Source organism: Suncus etruscus, chromosome 6 (assembly GCF_024139225.1).
Source record: "Suncus etruscus isolate mSunEtr1 chromosome 6, mSunEtr1.pri.cur, whole genome shotgun sequence".
Classification (NCBI taxonomy): Eukaryota; Metazoa; Chordata; class Mammalia; order Eulipotyphla; family Soricidae; genus Suncus; species Suncus etruscus.
Window position 1 is genome coordinate 3,713,507 of NC_064853.1, and position 17,911 is coordinate 3,731,417.

General features: G+C 47.5%; 3 protein-coding genes across 7 annotated transcripts in view; 2 read left to right on the forward strand and 1 right to left on the reverse strand.

Moving 5' to 3' along the window:
• The window catches only part of THAP3 (THAP domain containing 3), a 432,757-nt gene extending 430,860 nt beyond the window's left edge, over window positions 1-1,897 (forward strand). The window contains exon 5 of the mRNA XM_049775394.1: window positions 1,886-1,897. The gene's annotated coding sequence lies outside the window, so the exon portion shown is untranslated. The remainder of the gene's footprint in view (window positions 1-1,885) is intronic.
• Window positions 1-17,911, reverse strand: part of ERRFI1 (ERBB receptor feedback inhibitor 1) — a 731,587-nt gene that overhangs the window by 402,471 nt on the left and 311,205 nt on the right. The gene's annotated exons all lie outside the window — the stretch shown is intronic.
• Window positions 1-17,911, forward strand: part of CAMTA1 (calmodulin binding transcription activator 1) — a 552,305-nt gene that overhangs the window by 331,028 nt on the left and 203,366 nt on the right. The gene's annotated exons all lie outside the window — the stretch shown is intronic.

Here is a 17,911-nt window from a genome sequence, read left to right on the forward strand (position 1 = left end):
TATTTTTCATAAACCTGTTTTTATTTTTTATTATTTTATTTTTTATTAACGTCTTTTCTCGCTATTGCTTTCACGTTTTTGATTTTCTATGCAATACATATTCTTTTGGTTGACTTTGGATTTAATTGTTATGATTTTCCTAGAATCTTTGAATAGAGGCTCTGTGACAGTTTTGAGATCTTTCTTGTTTCAATTAGAAGCAATTTCTTTCTAATAGAATATTTTGATTAGAAACAATGCTATGAATTGACCCTCAGGACTGCTTTAACCCCATTCTATTAATGCCGATATGTTGTGTCTGTTTACTTAGTTAAAAATGTTTTATAATTCCTCGTGATCCTCGCCCTTCTGCCAATGTCATCTTTAGAAGAATTTCCTTCGTAATTTCCAAGGACTTTGAGATCTTATTTTCTTCCTGTTTTAAGAGTTCTGGTTTACATCTCTCATCAGGAAACATACTCTACATTTTTTCAATTTGCTTAACCCATTGTTTTATGACCCAATATATGGTCTTTCTTGACGATGATTCCATGTCCACTTTAAAAAAAATTGCGTTTAGTCTGCAGTTACTGGGTGGAAAATTTCTCTGAATTTCGGCTGAATCCAGTTGACTGATGAAGCTATTCCATTTTTATTAATGTCTTGCTGATTTCCTCTCTCCGTATTTTATTTATAACAGGGAATAAATTATCCCAGTCTCCAATGGGGGGTGAGTTTATCTATTTTCCCCTTCAGTTAGCTCGGGTTTTGCTTCAGATGTTTTGAAGCTTTATTGTTGAGTGCATACAAATTTAGAGTTCTTATGGCTTCCTGGTGAATTAATCTCTTATCTTTATGTAATGTTCCTCTCTCTATCCTTGATCATTTTTTTCCCTCTGAAATCTACTTGGTTGGATATTAAAATATACCCTCTAGCTTTCCTCTGCTTGGTGTTTATGTAACACATTTCGACCTTTTTCTATTAACCTCACCGTATCACTAGATATGCTGTGAGGGTTTTTTGGGGGGGGGCAGTATGAATAACATATAGTTGACTCATAGGTTTTGGTATTCATTCTGACTTCTGTGAGGGGGAAATCATTTCTGTTCTTTCATTGGTTTGTTTCAATAATTTGTGCTGGAAGATGCCATTATTGATATATTTTTATTTCTTTTATTTATTTCCCTTCCTTCTGCTCTGTTTTTTGGGGTTTGAACTTTATAGTGTTCTCTTTTTTTAATCTGTTTCAGGGAAATTTGGGGGGCCACCCTAGTGGTGCTCAGAGACAACTTCTGTCTCTGCACTTAGGGATTACTCCTGGCAGTGCACAGGGGGCCATATAGGATGCTGGGGAACCCAAGCCGGTCATGTGCAAGGCAAACACCATCCCTGCTGTGCTATTTTTCTGGCCCCTTCACTTATTTTTAAAACGGTGTCTCTTTGCATCAAATTTCAGTGATTCTGCTATAGAGTAAGGTGTTCTCTCTTAGCTGATTGCCTTCTTCTTGGAGTCATTATTTTACCATAGAATCCCACAGCCATCAATAAAGATTTCTTTCCTGGACTTTTTCTCTGCTGGTTGCTTTCTGTGTCATGTCTGCATATTTGGGGAGCCCCAGCACTGTCCTTTCTGTTCTGTTTTTCCTTTCATTCGCCCAAAGCTTGTTTTTTATTGTTGTTTTATGTTTGTTTGTTTTGGGGGCCACACAGGGGTCACCCCTGGCTATGCACCCAGAAATTGCTCCTGGCTTGGGGGATCGAACCCAGGTCCATCTGGGTCAGCTGTGTGCGAGGCCCCCTCACCCAAAGCACTTTTGAGAAGACGAGAAAAATGTCTGTCTAGCCTGCTGTGGCTTCTCTCTGTTCTGCCCCATCACTGCCTGGGTCCCAGAGTTCCACAGAATGTCCTCGTCACCCTCCTGGAGAGTTTTCCTGGAAGCACTACTCCCGGGTGGTGCAAATCAGCCCCTGATGAGGTTGACTGAAGGGGGGATGGAGGATGAGGCCTTTCTCCTCCAGCTCAGACCACACGTCTGTTACCCTGTTCAGCCAGTGGTTCTGAGGTGAATGCGGTGGGAAGAAAGCCAATAGGCAGCCAGGTTTCCGAAGAAAACATCTCTTTATTCAGTGAAGAGATCGAAGCCAAAAGTCCTAATAATAGGCCCCAGGAAAAAAGCCCCTCACCTTCCACAGACCCTTGCTTTTATTCCCCATCGGTACCACCCAATGGTGGGATCAGGTACCACCCAATGGTGGGAGCAGAATCAGGTAGCACCTTAGGGTGGGAGCAGAATGCCAGGTCACACCCTAGCGTAGGGAGGGCACAATCACCAATCAGGGTAGGGTCAGTAACATAATAATCCCATAAAAATGTTTATATACACAACACCTGGGGATGAATGAGTCATCCCCATCTGGGACTGTCAACATCTTTCCCTTCCTGTTCCTCCGGGCAGGAGAAGTACCACGATACAGAACTCTAACTTCAGTTCCAGCATTTAGCTCCTTCTTTAGCGTCCCTCAAATCTGACTTCCCTCCTTCTTAGCTCCCAGGGTCGAGGAGAAATCAGGGCTAACTTTAAAGCACTGTTTCTCAGGGTTCACATGTTTTTGAGTCAAGTATGAGAGATAAAAAAAAAATGTTTTGGCTTTGCACCAAAACTATTTACCATCTGGTTTATGTCAGAGCTTTGGAACTGGCTCTGATCCCACCAAGCAGCCGTAAGCCATTCTGCTGGTGTTAATGGGTGGGTAAGGATATGTCCCAGTGCAACCAGGTTTGCCAAAACAGCCGTTGAGTGACAGGAATCCATGCCCTGCCATTGGCTGACTTCCCCTTCACAGAGAAGCAGCTTTTTCTCTGTAACTTCATCTTCAGTTGCATTTTGGTGATGGGCTTCTTGGTTCGTGTCTGTCCTTCCCTTGGTTTCTCAACCCAGTAGGTTTATCTGGGGCTAAATAGAAGGGGCGGGTGGAGTTTTCAGCTGTTCTTCATGCAAAAAAAAATATTTTCCTGCATCTGATTCTTTTTCATTTGTGTCCTGGTGTGCCTTCCCTGACACCAGGAACATAGCAAGATCTGTCCTAAAGCTCCCGGGGACTTTGCTGGTTTTCCCAGTCTCTCCTCGTTGTCCCTTTCCCTGGATCATTTCAATGTTTCACTCTTAGAGCCCACTAACCCTTCACCCCATTATCTCTATTTTGCTATTAACCCTTCCTCACTCCACTGGTTTTCCCCCCCTTTAGCATCATGTAATTTGCAACTCAAAAGCTTTTTTCTGAAAGCCTTTCTGTGTTCTCGGGGCTGGAGAGACAGTAAGTGGGTTAAGGCACCTGCCTTGCCAGCAGTGAACCTGAGTTTGATGACTGATGCCCTATATGGTCTCCCTAGCACTGACAGGAGTGATCCCTGAGCACAGAGACAAGAGGAAGCATGGAGCACTGCCGGGTGTGACACAAAATGAAATAAAAAAAAAAAAACTTTCTTGTTTTCAGCTAGTTGCCAAAGAGAGTTTATTTGTGCTCATGGCGCTTGCTCTTTAGACTGTTTTAAATAATATTGTTCCATTCTGTTACATAAATTATTATATAAGGGGTCAGAGTGATAGCGAAGCGGTAGGGCATTTGCCTTGCTCGTGGCTGACTCAGGACAGACCTTGGTTTGATCCCCGGCATCCCATGTAGTCCCCCAAGCCAAGAGTGATTTCTGAGCGCACAGCCAGGAGTAACCCCTGAGCGTCACTGGTTGAGACCCAAAAACCAAAATATATATATATATATATATATATATATATATAAAATTGTATTTTTGGGGGGTTGTGATTCTAATGCTTGCAGTCATTTTGGGGGGCAAGGAAGTTGGGGTCACATCTAGCATTTTTCAGGGATCTGGGTGCTCAGAGGTTGTGCCTGACAATGCTTAAGGGACTTCCACATGCTTCTGGTTTTCAAACCAGGGCTTTCTACATGCTGGGTATGTGCTCGGTCCTTTGAGTCCCAAGCTGAATGCCTTTTTGTTTGTTTGTTTGGTTTGGGGGGGTCACACCTGGCGGTGCTCAAGGGTTACTCCTGGCTCTGCCCTCATGAATTATTTCTGGCAGGGCTAGGGGACCCCGTGGTATGCCAGAGTTTGCATACAAGTCAAGCTCCTTTCCTGCTGTTCTTTCTCTCTCCAGCCCCAATCTGAATATTTTCAAGTCTGCCTCTTTTTTTTTTTTTTTTTTTTTTTTTCGGATCAAGCCACCATTTCCATATGTTTTCCCAAGAAAGTGCTTTGTTTGCTTTTGTTTTGTTGTTTTAGCATAAGCCTGTCAATTGGAGATCGTCTTTGTTGTGTTTTAAATAATTTGTTGAGAGACGCTGGGTCTGGTGGAAATCTTTAGAGGAATGCGACGATTTTGTTTCTTTGTTTGCTGCGGCAGGAACTCAGCCCAGTTGGGCTCAGGCTGCTGGCTCCGACTGCCTGCCGTGTGTGGCTCACTGCATGGGTGCGAGTTCTCTGACTAGCTCGCTTCCTCCCAGGCCATCTCCCACACGAATAGAGGGCAGGCGGGAATGTGCCCCCAAGACTCAGTTTTCAAAGCTTGGCTAGTTGGCACCAGAGCCACTCATATCTCCCCTCTCCGGGGATTCTCACCCATTTTCAGGCCAGGATTGGCGCTCACTTGCCTTGCTCTGTTGTGTTCATCCAGCGACTGGCGCTTCACACCTGGAACTACTGTAGGTCAAAAAGTGATCGAAGGCACGAGAAGTTGCAATCCTGGCCCTGAAGGGGTATCATGCATACTTTTTCCTTTCAGCACCCAGTTCTTGTCCAGAGGACTCATTTCCCACTAACATTGTCACAGTATAGGGTTTGAGTTGACACCCGAAACGGCGCTGAGAGTTCAAGACCACCCCAAGACCACCTCCAATAATGCAAGATGCAAAAGGGAGTTTGATCAGTTAACCAAGATCTGAGCCTCCTCCAACTAAGGAAGTCTTGACAAGGACCCGAGTCAAAATGACTCTTTTCTGCCTGCAGCTAGGAGGGGAAAAGTACACTTTACTAGGATTTGGGCTCATCTCCATCTAGAATTCCTTATCTTGGACTTAGTGGGGCAATCTTGGTTCATATTATATTAGTAGTTTCTTCTCTGACCTAACTTCCCTTACCGCTCCCCACTTTATAGCAAGCTTCCTACCTTGGATCAGTCCTCCTGGCCCTCGTTTCTGTGTCACTGGGCATTCCATACTCTGTTGTTGTTGTTGTTTTTTAATATCCCACAAGCGAGTGTGCTCCTTCTGTCTCTCCTTCTGATTCATCTCACTCAGCATGATACTTTCCATGTCTATCCATGTATGAGCAAATTTCATGACTTTATTCCCCCCCCTACAGCTGTGTAATATTCCATTATGTAGATGTATCACATTCTACCAGTCTTTTTTGTTTTGTTTGGTGCTCAGGATTTACTCCTGGCTCTGTGCTCAGAAATTGCTCTGGCAGACTGGGGGCACGGTATGGGATATAGGGAATCAATCCCAGATCTGTCCTGGGTTGGCCACATGCAAGGCAATTGCCTTACCACTGTGCTATCTCTCCAACCCTCTACCACAGTCTTTAACCTCTCCACTGGGGAAATTGGGGACATTGATGGCAGGAAATGTGCATGGGTCAAAGGAATGGGTGTTGGAACATTGGATGACTGAAACTCAGTCACGAACTGTAAAATAAAATTCCACGGTTTGTGAGATCAAACCCCACACCGTATCTCCAACCCCAGGCAGATGGGTCTGAAGAGGCAGGGTAGCAGCGAAGGATTAATAAGAGTCAAGGAGCCAGTCTGCCTTGTCTTCTATCTTTCAGAGTCCCCCAAGCCAGAACTCTCTTTTCTTTATTTTGGTTTTTGGTTTTTGGGTCACACCGGCAGTACTCAGGGGTTACTCCTGGTTCTACACTCAGAAATGGCTCCTGGCAGGCTCGGGGGACCAAATGGAATGCCTTACCTCCATGCTATCTCTCTGGCCTTCTCTTTTCTTTATTAAACCAATACCTATTCACAGGAAGGGAAAGGTCTAGGTGGGCTTTGACGTATCAAAGAAGAAATTTGCAGGAAAGAGGAAGATGGGGGAATTGCCTTTGTTTTGGGTAAATCGTTGAGTGTCATCTTACAACAACCAACTTTCACAGTGATTCCATTAAAAATTCTTATAAATAAATCAAAAATAAATTTTAGAACTGAATTAAAAAGAATGAGAGAAAAAGTTTCCGGTGGGTGTTATCTCCTTGGGAGCACAGGTCTCTCTCTCTCTCTCTCTCTCTCTCTCTCTCTCTCTCTCTCTCTCTCTCTCTCTCTCTCTCTCTCTCTCTCTCCTGCTGTTGGTGTCTCCCTCTCCTCAGAGTTTTCCTGTCCCGTGTTTGCTGCTTTCTTTGTCCAGGGCACGGCATGGCATGGCATGAGGCTGGCTGGAAGGGAGCAGCAGGAGGAGCCAAGTGGGGGTTCCCTCCTCTCCCTGTGTGTGTGCCTTAGGACACTCTTGCTCTTTGGCCTACAGCTGGAAAAAGTTCCCCCAGACTCTGTCAGGGCCCGCCTGGTGCCCTCCCTTTCTCTATCAGGGTGCCCAAGTCCAGGCTTGGAGAGAAAGGAGCCAGAGGCTATTCCTGGCTGTTCCTGTGATGTCTCAGATCCTCGGATTCCTCAGTGGCTTTGCTCTTCTGTCCTGTCCTGAGTCCTTGCACTTTGCACCAGCCAGTCCACAGAGGTCTGATCACCTAGGCTGGAGCCAGCCCCTATTTACTTCCTTTTCCTGTTTATCTTTCCACTCCTGTGCCCTGTTAATGGGGTATTTTCTGCTTTGCTCCCGGTGGGGTGGGTCTGGCCTCTCTCTCTCTCTCTCTCTCTCTCTCTCTCTCTCTCTCTCTCTCTCTCTCTCTCTCTCTCTCTCTCACTTTGGTCCACACCTGAAAATGCTCAGGGCTTACTCCTGACTCTGCTCAGAAATCACTCCTGGCAGACCCAGAGGACCATATAGGATGCTGGGATAGAGCCCAGGTTGGCTGTGTGCATGTCCAGTGTCCTCCCCATCAGCCTATCACTCTGGCCCCCTCTCCATCTTTTCTTCAAGCTTTGCCCAGCTAGGATTTTTATCCCCCTCTTTGATCTCAGACTGTGCCTTTATCAAACTTCTGTTGTCCTGACTTGTGGTTTCCGTGCTGAAGAGTCATTTGTTACACTACTGATTTTTGATTCCCTGGGAAATTTATCAATGATTTCTGATGGTTCCGTATTTTTTTACTGGCTATTTTTCTACACCCATTTATTTCGAATTAGTTCTGGTTTATCTTTTCAGAGTTTAAAGTCATTTGATAGCATTTGATAGTTGGGTCCTTTCCTGCGTGCTAGTCCCAGTTTTACACACACACACACACACACACACACACACACACACACACACACACACACACACACACACACCCTCTGAGGATCACTCCAGAACATTTTGGGGGATTTTTGGGCCACACCCGGTGACACTCAGGGGTTACTCCTGGCTATGCACTTAGAAATTTCTCCTGGCAGTGATGGCACAAGGGTGAGGCATCTACCTTGCACATGCTAACCTAGTTTGGACCTCAGTTTGATCCCCAGCACCCCTTATGGTCCCCCAAGCTAGGAGCGATTTCTGAGCGCATAGCCAGGAGTAACCCTTGAGTGTCACCGAATGTGGCCCAAAAACCAAAATAATAAGAGAAGGAGGAGGAGGAGGAGGAGGAGGAGAAGAAGAAGAAGAAGAAGAGGAAGAAGAAGAAGAAGAAGAAGAGAGGCAGAAGAAAGAAAGAAAGAAAGAAAGAAAGAAAGAAAGAAAGAAAGAAAGAGAGAGAGAGAGAGAGAGAGAGAGAGAGAGAGAGAAAGAAAGAAAGAAAGAAAGAAAGAAAGAAAGAAAGAAAGAAAGAAAGAAAGAAAGAAAGAAAGAAAGAAAGAAAAAAAGGAAGGAAGGAAGGAAGAAAGAAGAAAGAAAGAAAGAAAGAAAGAAAGAAAGAAAGAAAGAAAGAAAGAAAGAAAGAAAGAAAGAAAGAAAGAAAGAAAGAAAGAAAGAAAGAAAGAAAGAAAGAAAGAAAGAAAGAAAAAGAAGAAGAAGAAGAAAGAAAAAGAAATTGCTCCTGGCTTGGGGGACCATTTGGGATGCCAGGGATTGAACCACAGTCCATCCTGTGTCAGCTGCAAGAAAGACAATTGCCCTACTGCTGTGTTTTCTACTCCAGCCCCCTTTTTTCTCTTCATCCAAAACATTTTTATGCTACCAGAGGTTTTCCCAGAATCCTGCTCGGGCCCGGAATGGCTCAGAGCTGTGAGTCCTCCTGAGCCCCGATCCCTCCCTATCGGGCACCAGTCATGGGCCACGGGTGTGTGATGAATGCAATTGTCTGTTTGTCTCACTTTTTGTGCCCAGTTCCCTGAGATCCCCGTAGCGCTCTGCGGCCTGGCCTGTGTTTCCAGAGCTCTGAACACAAGCGTGTTGGTGCTGTGCCTCCGGGCATATGTTCTCGGCTGTGAAGCCCTCGGCATAGCCAACTCCACCTGAGGTCTGCACCTGACGGTGTTTGGCCACCGTGACCCCTTGTCCCCCCATCACATCAAGCCATGTTTCTGCAGCCAGAGACAAATCAGCGAGACCTTTCAGATCTCAGGCCCATTTTTTTTTCTTTTATTCTTTTCCCGAACACTTGGGAGGTGCTGATTTTCGAGGGCAGCAGAGAATGTCACATCATTTTTCAGATTGACTTTTTTTTTTTTTGTCTTAACGGAGACATTCTCGCAAAATTGCCTGCAAGGGTCTAGATGTGCTTAAGTTTCTCTTTACGTATTTAACCTTATGCTCTGGGGAAGAAAAAAAACAGAGGAGCAGGGGGTCTGGAAAGGCAGGAAGCTGAGCTGAGCTGAGCTGTCGCTTATCTTCCTGTGGACGGATAGGAAGCTGGGAGGGAGATTTGTAGGGCGGAACAAAGGGGGTCTCTTAGTTCAAGGCTGAAAGGTCCTTTGGGGGCCAGAAATCCGAATTTGGCAGCAGCCACCGGGATGGCACTGAGAGGTGGGTCTACACCACGAGGCTAAGCTTCGTTCCTGGAGAGGTTTTTCTGAGCAGGCCTGGAGCTTGCTTGTACCTCACAGAGCGTCTCTTTTGAGAGTGGACCTAGGGGTCTTTGCTTTTGGCAGATCCCAAAAAGCAGTGACCTTTCCCAGCAGTCCCGGAGAGCTCTACTGGCACCCAGGGCCAATGCCCGCTGCCTGCATGTCTCTCTGCCCGTCTCTAGGACAGAACTCCCAATGCCAGGCAGACCTAAGTCTTCATAGAACAAGTGAACTTCCCAATGCTGTCCCTAGCCCTGAGCCCATCACTAAACTTGCTGGGAGGGTTGGTGGGTGGGGAACATGGCCTGCCATGGCCGTCCGTCCGTGGTTCTGGAATACAGTGTAGGTTGTGGAGCGTTTATTTGGTTTGGGTCCCACCCTTGGGGCCTTATTGATCTCTGATCGGATTTCTCTCTCGAGCGCCGTTTCCCAATTATTCTCCAGCAAATAAGTGACTGTGTCAACAAAATGTGGGCTGTTGCCAGGGAGGGCTGTGGTTTTAAATCATTCCAGAACCAATCGGATACTGACTTAAGGCCCTCAAATTTGGCTGCTGATGCCATGATAAATTGACAAATTTATAAATTCTTCACAGTGATGAAAGTACAGACCCCTTTCTCTGCTATATCTAATCCTGCTTCCCCCAGTAGTTCCTTTCTGGGGCTGGATTTAATCAGGTGCACCCCCAGAAGGCCTGAAACACATGGCTGTCCATTCGATGCAGTGAACCCCCACAGGAACCCCAAGAATCCTTTATTTTTAATCATCCAGAGACTTTCTTGCTGCAGGCAAGACCTTGAGCTGCTCCCACAAGGAATGATTTGATTCAGAGAAAGAGGGGCCGAGGGTGAGTGTGTTGAAGGGAGTCTGGGACCAGCAGGTCAGTGCTGCTGTCAGAGGGAGCCAAGAATGAACGAGAACGTGCAGGAAAGTTCAATCTCATCGACTCTTTGCTGGCGAGAAATCAGCAGCTGCGTCTCCCAGAGCAGCGCCGGGGCTGACACTGGTGAAGATTTTTCCCATGTACGTGCTCTTAGGGTCCAGAGTCAAAGGAAAAGACCACACCATTGCAATCAAGCAAAGCGGGGCCGGAGCTAAAGCGCAGTGGTAGGACATTTGCCTTACATGTGCTAACTAACCCAGGACAGACCATGATTCGATCCCCAAGCCAGGAGCAATTTCTGAGCACATAGCAAGGGGTAACCACTGAGTGGCATTGGATATGCACCCAAAACCAAAAAATAAATAAAGGGAGGGAGGTAGGAAGGAAGGAAGGAAGGAAGGAAGGAAGGAAGGAAGGAAGGAAGGAAGGAAGGAAGGAAGGAAGGACGGAAGGAAGTAAGGAAGGAAGGAAGGAAGGAAGGAAGGAAGGAAGGAAGGAAGGAAATCAAGCAGAGCAAAGTTTTATTCTGTCTACCAACAAGCTACAAACTGACTAGCTAGGGCCACTTCCCACAGGAGGCGACCCCTTCTGGGGGGTGTTGTCACAAGCCAGGCTAGAAGTAGGCTAGAAGCAGGAAGTCTTTTGTTTTTTTTGTTTGGGCCACACCCGGTGATGCTCAGTGGTTATTCCTGACTATGCTCTCAAAAATCACACCTTGCTTGGGGGACCATATGGGACGCTGGGGGATCGATCCATGGTATGTCCTAGGTTAATGCATGCCAGTCAAATGCCCTACCACCTGCACCACTGTTACAGCCCCAAGCAGGAAGTCTTAACCTTTTAAATCGGTTGGCTGTTGTCTGGTGTTTCCAGGGTGCTCCATCATGCTCTTTTATGGCTACATATCTAGGGTGGTATATTGTGGTCTGGGGCATTGGGGTCTGCGTCATTCTTGTTGGGAGAGAAACTTAGTTTCCTTACATGGAAACTTAGCCTTGGTTCAACAAAATGGAGTTCCTTCTGCTTTAGGTTTTACGGTGCTGTAAGGGGGGCTCAGGTCTGGGGGACACAGACCACCAGGGCTTGGTAACTGGCTCAAGATTGGGCCTAACCCTGCCATATGCCATCAGGGGCACTGTGGGAAGGTGTGAACGTGCCAACAGGGAAGCTGTGTGTCCCTTGTGAGTGGCTGAACCTCTCTTGGGACCTGTTGTGTGAAGCTGATGCTCACAGCCCAAGACCTGGCACTCCCTGTGGCCCCAAGTCTGAGCTATTATCACCCCATGATGGGTTTGTGGTCTGGTCTGCGCCTGACATGCTCAGGGTTGATGCTGGCTCTGTGCTCAGGAAGCACTCCTGGCAGTGCTGGATTTGAACCAGAGTTATGGGAGCATAGCCATGTGCTGGGCAGGTGCCTTATTTAGCTGTCATTCTACCTCTCAGCCACCCACTCAGTGCCTGAAACCTGAGATAACCTCCAACACCGTTCACCCCACTGAGCTCTTCTGCTTCGGGCTTAGGTGCTTCCAAATCCGGGAGGCGGAGGCAGAGACATGGGCACGGAGGTGACGACACCCTTGGAGAATATTCTGGTTTCATACTCTGGGTCTGGCCAGGTCAGCAGTGGTCTACCCGATGCTCTGCCAGATGAAGAAGGGCCTGGACCTGACTCCCTGGGCACCAAGTGGGTTGCAGTAAGCCAGGTTGGCAGCCAATGTTAACAATATACACTGATGTGACTTTGAGACCAAAATGTAGCACTACAAATTTTGCTCAGTGGCTGCCTTACCTGGATCCCTTCCCTGGGGCACACACACACCTTCATCCTTCCCAGTCCTTGGCAGAGATGATGCCTGCCTCCCGGTGCCCTTTCCTGCCTCCTCAATATTCTGTCAACCAAGGTGCCAATGCCTGGGGCAGCAGTCAGGGGCTAGCCACTGGGTAGAGGTGTGACCCTTTCTCATGTCCCAGGACACAATCCACCACAAAACTGAGGTTAAACCAGCCCACCCTGGCAGAGTTGGGGGCCCTGATAGCTTGGGGTTGACTGCTGTAGGAGGAAGAGCCCTGTGTGGGCATGGGGCAGAAGTGGGCACAAGGGCAGGAGATGGCACAGGGCAAGGGTTTTCATGGACATGGCAGGGACCTGCCAAGGGAATTCGAGCCAGTTCTAAGGAGGGAGATGTAGGAACTTTCACAGCTTACCACGAGGGCACCATTGGGTCTAGAACAACAGTATAGCAAATCAGGCTATACTTATCAAACCTGGGTTTGATCCCCCAATACTCCTCGGGTTCCCTGAGCCCACCTGGAGTTGAACCCAGAGTGTAGAACCAGGAGGAAGCCCTGAGCACAGCCAGGAGTAGCCTCTCCCCCACCTCCCCCCCCTAAAAAAAAAAGCAAGTAAAAAAAAAATTAAAACGGGGCCAGTGAGGTGGCGCTAGAGGTAAGGTGTCTGCCTTGCAAGCGCTAGCCAAGGAGAGACCGTGGTTCGATCCCCCGGCGTCCCATATGGTCCCCCCAAGCCAGGGGCAATTTCTGAGTGCTTAGCCAGGAGTAACCCCTGAGCATCAAATGGGTGTGGCCTGAAAAACCAAACCAAAAAAAAAATTAAAACAAGATTATCATGGAGGATGCAGGCCTTAATCCAACAGGATGGAACTCGTAAGGTGAAGCAAGTTGACATCAGACACAGGACCAGAAGTGTCCAGGGCAGAGGGGAGAATAGTGCAATTCCGAAATTGGTTGGTTTGGGGGCCACACCCGGTGACGCTCAGGGGTCACTCCTGGGTATGCGTTCAGAAATTGCTCCCAGCTTGGGGGACCATATGGGACGCCTGGTATCAAACCACGGTTTGTCCTAGGTAAGTGCGTGCAAGACAAACACCTCACCCCTTGTGCCACTGCTCCGGCTCCTATTGTTTTGTTTTTATACATATTATGGTTTAAGCCAGAATCAGGCTTTCTGTCACTTTGGTGGAAATTTTCATTTTATTTTTTTTTAATTACTTGATTTAAACACCTTGGTTACAAGGCTGTTCATAATATAGTTGAGTTTGTTTTTTGTTTGTTTGTTTGTTTTCACAGTTACAAAGTTGTTCTGATTGGGTTTCAATCATACCGTGTCCAACACCCTTCCCCAGGGCACATTTCCCACCACCAATGCCCCCAGTTTCCCTCCTATGCTCCCCCTTCCCTGCCTGCCTCTGGATTGTTTGTTTATTTTTTAATTATCTTTTTTGTTTATTTGTTTGTTTGATTCAGGATGTCCCTTTGGCCTTTCCTCTATATCTGCTCGGTCGGTTTTGAGGTGCCCTTTCATACTTTTATTTCTCCATTTCTTTCTCTAGTCAGATTAAATAAACAAATTTTATATATCGTTGCTGATCTTTCCAATCTGAGTTGTTGCAATTTGAATTCTTACATTCCTTTGTGTGGCTCTTGCTTGCTCTGTGATTTCCTTAATTCTTAATTTTTTTTTCCTTATGATCTCATGCTCTTAAAGAAAGTCTTAACACCGCACAATGCGTCTCCATCCTTCCCGAATATGCCCTCAAAATCCCGAGGCTGTGGTGACCCTTCTAACCCTTCTTGCTGCACAAGTATTAAGCCAAAGAAGTCATGATATCTTGAGGAAAAGGGAAAAAATAAAAGTAAATGCTAAATGAATAACTTAATGCAATTTCTAATTATGATGGGGTTTTAAACTCTCCTTCCCTGGATGAACATAAGCTGTGACTAAATGTTTTCTAAATAATTAAATTTAATATTTTTTAATAATTAGCACAGTGCTGTTGCATGTATAATTAATCATTCCCTCCCCCACCCACCCCCAGCTTTTCATGGAAGATCTTTTCCAGGAGTGAAAAGGAACTCCAAAAATTTAAGCCAGACATTGGATCTAGAAATTTTCTTGGTACAGAAAGTTAAATTACCCTGCCTCTGACCACCCCAGCCAGTGCTAAGGATTTTCCTTCTTGATCTGGGTTGTCTCCCCCATGACTGGTCTCCCATAACTGATCACCCCCATAACTGACCTCCCCATGACTACCCACAATTACACTACCTAACTACCCATTTCTACCCACAAGTTATGGGAAGACCATAAGTTGGTTATGGTCTTCCCATAACTTGTCTTCCCATAACTGATCTCCCCATGACTGGTCTCCTCATAACTGATCTCCCCATAACTGATCTCCCCATAACTGGTCTCCTCATGATTGATCTCCCCATGACTGGTCTCCCCCATAACTGAACACCTCCATAACTGGTCTTTCCCATGGTATCCCCTTTGACTGGTTTCCCCTGTAATTGATCTTCCCATAACTGGTCTCCCCATGACTGGTTTCCTTCATAACTGATCTTCTCAAATACTGGCCTTCCCATAACTTCTCTCCACAACAGGCCTCCCCCATAACTGATGACTCCCAGAACTGATGCACCCCATGACTGGTATTCCTGTGACTATTCTTCCCTATGCCTAGTCTCCTCCATAACTGATCTCCCCAATGACTGGTTTCCCCCATTATTGGTCTCCCCATAACTGGTCTTCCCATAACTGGCCTCTCCCATAACTGATCTCCCTCATGCTGGCCTCCCCAGAACAGCAGAGATGAGAGTGAGTAATGGGTGCCCTGAGGACCCCATCTAGATTTCTCTCCCTAAAATCTGACACTGACGTGCAGGAAAGTGTCTCCCACAAATGTCCTGTCTGTGAGGTGCTTTGGGGGTGGAAAGAGGCCCCTTTCACTACGGAAATGTCTCTCATCTCTTCTTTTTCAATCCTGGGCTCTCCCTGAGGCCTGATACAAACCTTCCCAGACTTTTTGGGCCTCCCGCCCCTTCCCAGAAAATAAAAAAATCTCTCAGATCCCCTTTTGAAATCGCCCCTCTTTAAATGGAAACAAACAGAAAACACCCCCTGATTGCATCCCAATTACTACTACACACCCCAACACTCCAGCAAGCACCCCTGGGCATGGGCAATTTTATTCATTTTGGGAATCCCCAGTTCTTCAATGCCAAGTTCCAACAGTGTTGCGTATAATGGTAAGAGAAGCAAAGCATCACTGAGTTGGATTCAAACCTCAGGAGGACTTCCTCCCACCCCAAAATTCAGGAAAAACAGGAAAATGGTCTTACAGGGACTAGAAATAAGCATGGGAAATGTGCCCCCAAAATGCTTCTCATACATTCTCCTCCGAATCGCACTCAAGGCACGTGTCATCCTCAGTAGTCCTGCACTTGGGGTCCCCAGCCCTTGGCTCCCTCCTTCCGGGTGGTCCACAGAAGTCGGGGTTCCCGAAGACCAGCTTTGGTGCGTGTGTGATTTGTATGTTGGTGTGTTTACCAGGCATTGAGCAGAGATTCTACTTCCGATGGCAGCTCGTGGTGATGCATGGATGCTCCGAGTGGGACAGAACTAGCAGGGACTCAGGGCCCAGGACCCCAGTCTTGGTGCAGGGCAAGTAGTACCTTGTATCCCCCCAAATAAGACTGTTTTATATTAATTTTTGCTCCCAAAGATACACTAAGTCTTATTTTCAGGGGATGTCGTATTTTTCCACGAAGAAGAATGCGGTGCGCATTTATTGTTAAATGAAAATAAATGAAAATTATTACCTGTATACAGTGTGGTAGTACAGTAGTTGTCAACACAAACCAGACAAACTGTGAGTTCTACAGACACTAGTCGGGGTGTACTAGCAACCAGTTTACGGTAAATTAAATTTAATTCCGGGTGGGGGGATCTTATTTTCAGGGGATGCCTTACAATTCACTTAGAAGGAAACCTGTGAGTAGGTCTTATTTTCAGGGAAACACGGTAATAGCAAATCGCCCAGACCCGGGCTTGCTGGAGTCTGGAGTGACAGGCCCCCTCTCGGCAGCTGGGAGGTGACAGAGCAGTTTCCTCCTAAGGACCCTCAGCCCAAGCAATGAGCAGAGAGCAGAGGGGGTTGAGGCCCAGCCTAGGCTGTGTGCATCCCAAATGAGCTAGGGGCTTTTGCACCCAGGAGCAGCCCCTGGGTGGCTCCTTTGAGTCTATTCTGGGCTCACACCCAACCCAGGAGCCCTGGCACAGGGCAGGGGAACTGTTGGCCATCACATTTGTTCCTTGGCTCAGTGGACTTGGCCACGAAGCCCATAGGAAAGGATTTGATGCCCGAGCCTGCCCATGCCTGCCCCTCCTTCTGCTGAGGGACCAGCCAGGCTGAACCCACCCACCCCAGCAAGGGCAGCCTTGGTGCCCCCAGCCGGATGCCAGGCATCTCAGTCATGCCAGTCAACACCTGGCAAAGCAATCAGAGCTGTAGTAGGGCACCAAGCACGAAACACAGAGGGGGGCTGCGGGCAGAGATTAGGAGCAGCACAGAGGCAGGGAACATCTGGTTTGGGGGTCTTAGAAGCAAAAACCCCGCTCTCAAGTCTGGGAGACTCGAGCAGGGCCCTCTCCAAGAGTGGGAACTTATGTTTTATTTCATGAATGACTTCAGGGAAAGAGGGGAAATAAAAAAATATTTTTTTAAAAAAACCTACCACATGTCAGCCAGGAGACTGAATTTCTTTTATTACGTTTCGTCGGTAAACAAACCCAAAAAAATGGCCACATTTAAGACTTAGCCGGATCCCGGGTGATTCCGCTGACGAATGTCAAGTGACAATTGCCCTGGCGCTCGGTATAAATACGCGTCTGTTTGCGGGCGCCTCTTCTATTTTTAATGGGGGCCACGCCTAACTCGCTCTGAAGAATTGCACCCCTGGAATTTCGAGGGACGGCTGTTGGCTGCGTACAGTGCGGGCTCGGCTTGGTCGGAGCAGCCTGTGAGAACCCAGCCGCCTCCCCAACGTCGGGTGGAAGGCAAGAATCATTCACTCAATTCCCCCCGCTGCGATTGTGCGACTTAATTTATAGTGGTGCGGAGGGGCGGGATGAGGTACTAATGAGTGACACCGCGTACTTGGGGAGCCCATCCATAATTTAGGAGGCGCTGATGATCGCGGGGCTGTCTGCTGTCAGAGCGATGCCCGCAGTAAAAATAAAGAATGCGTTTGCAGGTTTTGGAAGCATGCGGGCACCGGGAGCTGAGCAGGCTGCGACCAGCTGGTGGCCTGGTGGCTTCTGGGTGACAGGGTGACAGGGACTAGGGACCTTGCCAGTGGAGGACACTGAGACTCCCCTGAAAAGTTTCCAGGGGAGGGCCGGAGCGACCGCATGGCAGGGAGGGCATTTGCCTTGCACATGGCCGACCCAGGTTCAATCCCCGGCATCCCATAGGGTCCCCCGAGCACCACCAGGAGTAACCCCTGAGCACTTTTGAGTGTGGCTCAAAATAAATAAATAAATAAATAAATAAATAAATAAATAAATAAACTTCGCACTGGCAGCTGGCTCTGGGGGTGTGAATTTGGGGGACAGCTGACAAAGTTGGGGGATCTGGAATAATTCCAGAAAGGGAATTTAGGGTAAATGCATTGTCCCACATTCCTTCCTGCAGTGGCCAGAAGGCACCAGGAACAGGTTCCCCACCATCTTCGTAGGACTCCCCAGAAAGATGTGGCTATGGGGGGGTGTAGCAGGTCAGCCCCTGAAGAGGTTGACTGATGGAGGGATGGAGAATGAGGCCCTTTTCTTCCAGCTCGGAGCACGCGTCTGCCACCCTGTCTAGCCCACGGTTCTGAGGTGAAACGGCGGGTAAACAGCTCGCAGACAATCAGGCTCGTGGAAATATTTGCTTTATTCGGATGGACAAAACTGAAGTCCAAAGACTCAGATTCAGTTCCAGCCAGCAAAAGGCCCTCGCCTTCCACAGACCCTTGCTCTTATAGTCCAGAGTCAGGTCCCACCCAATGGTGGGATCAGATACCAACCAATGGTGGAAGCAGAATCAGGTCCTACCCTAGGGTGGGGGCAGAATGCCAGGTCACACCCTAGGGTAGGGC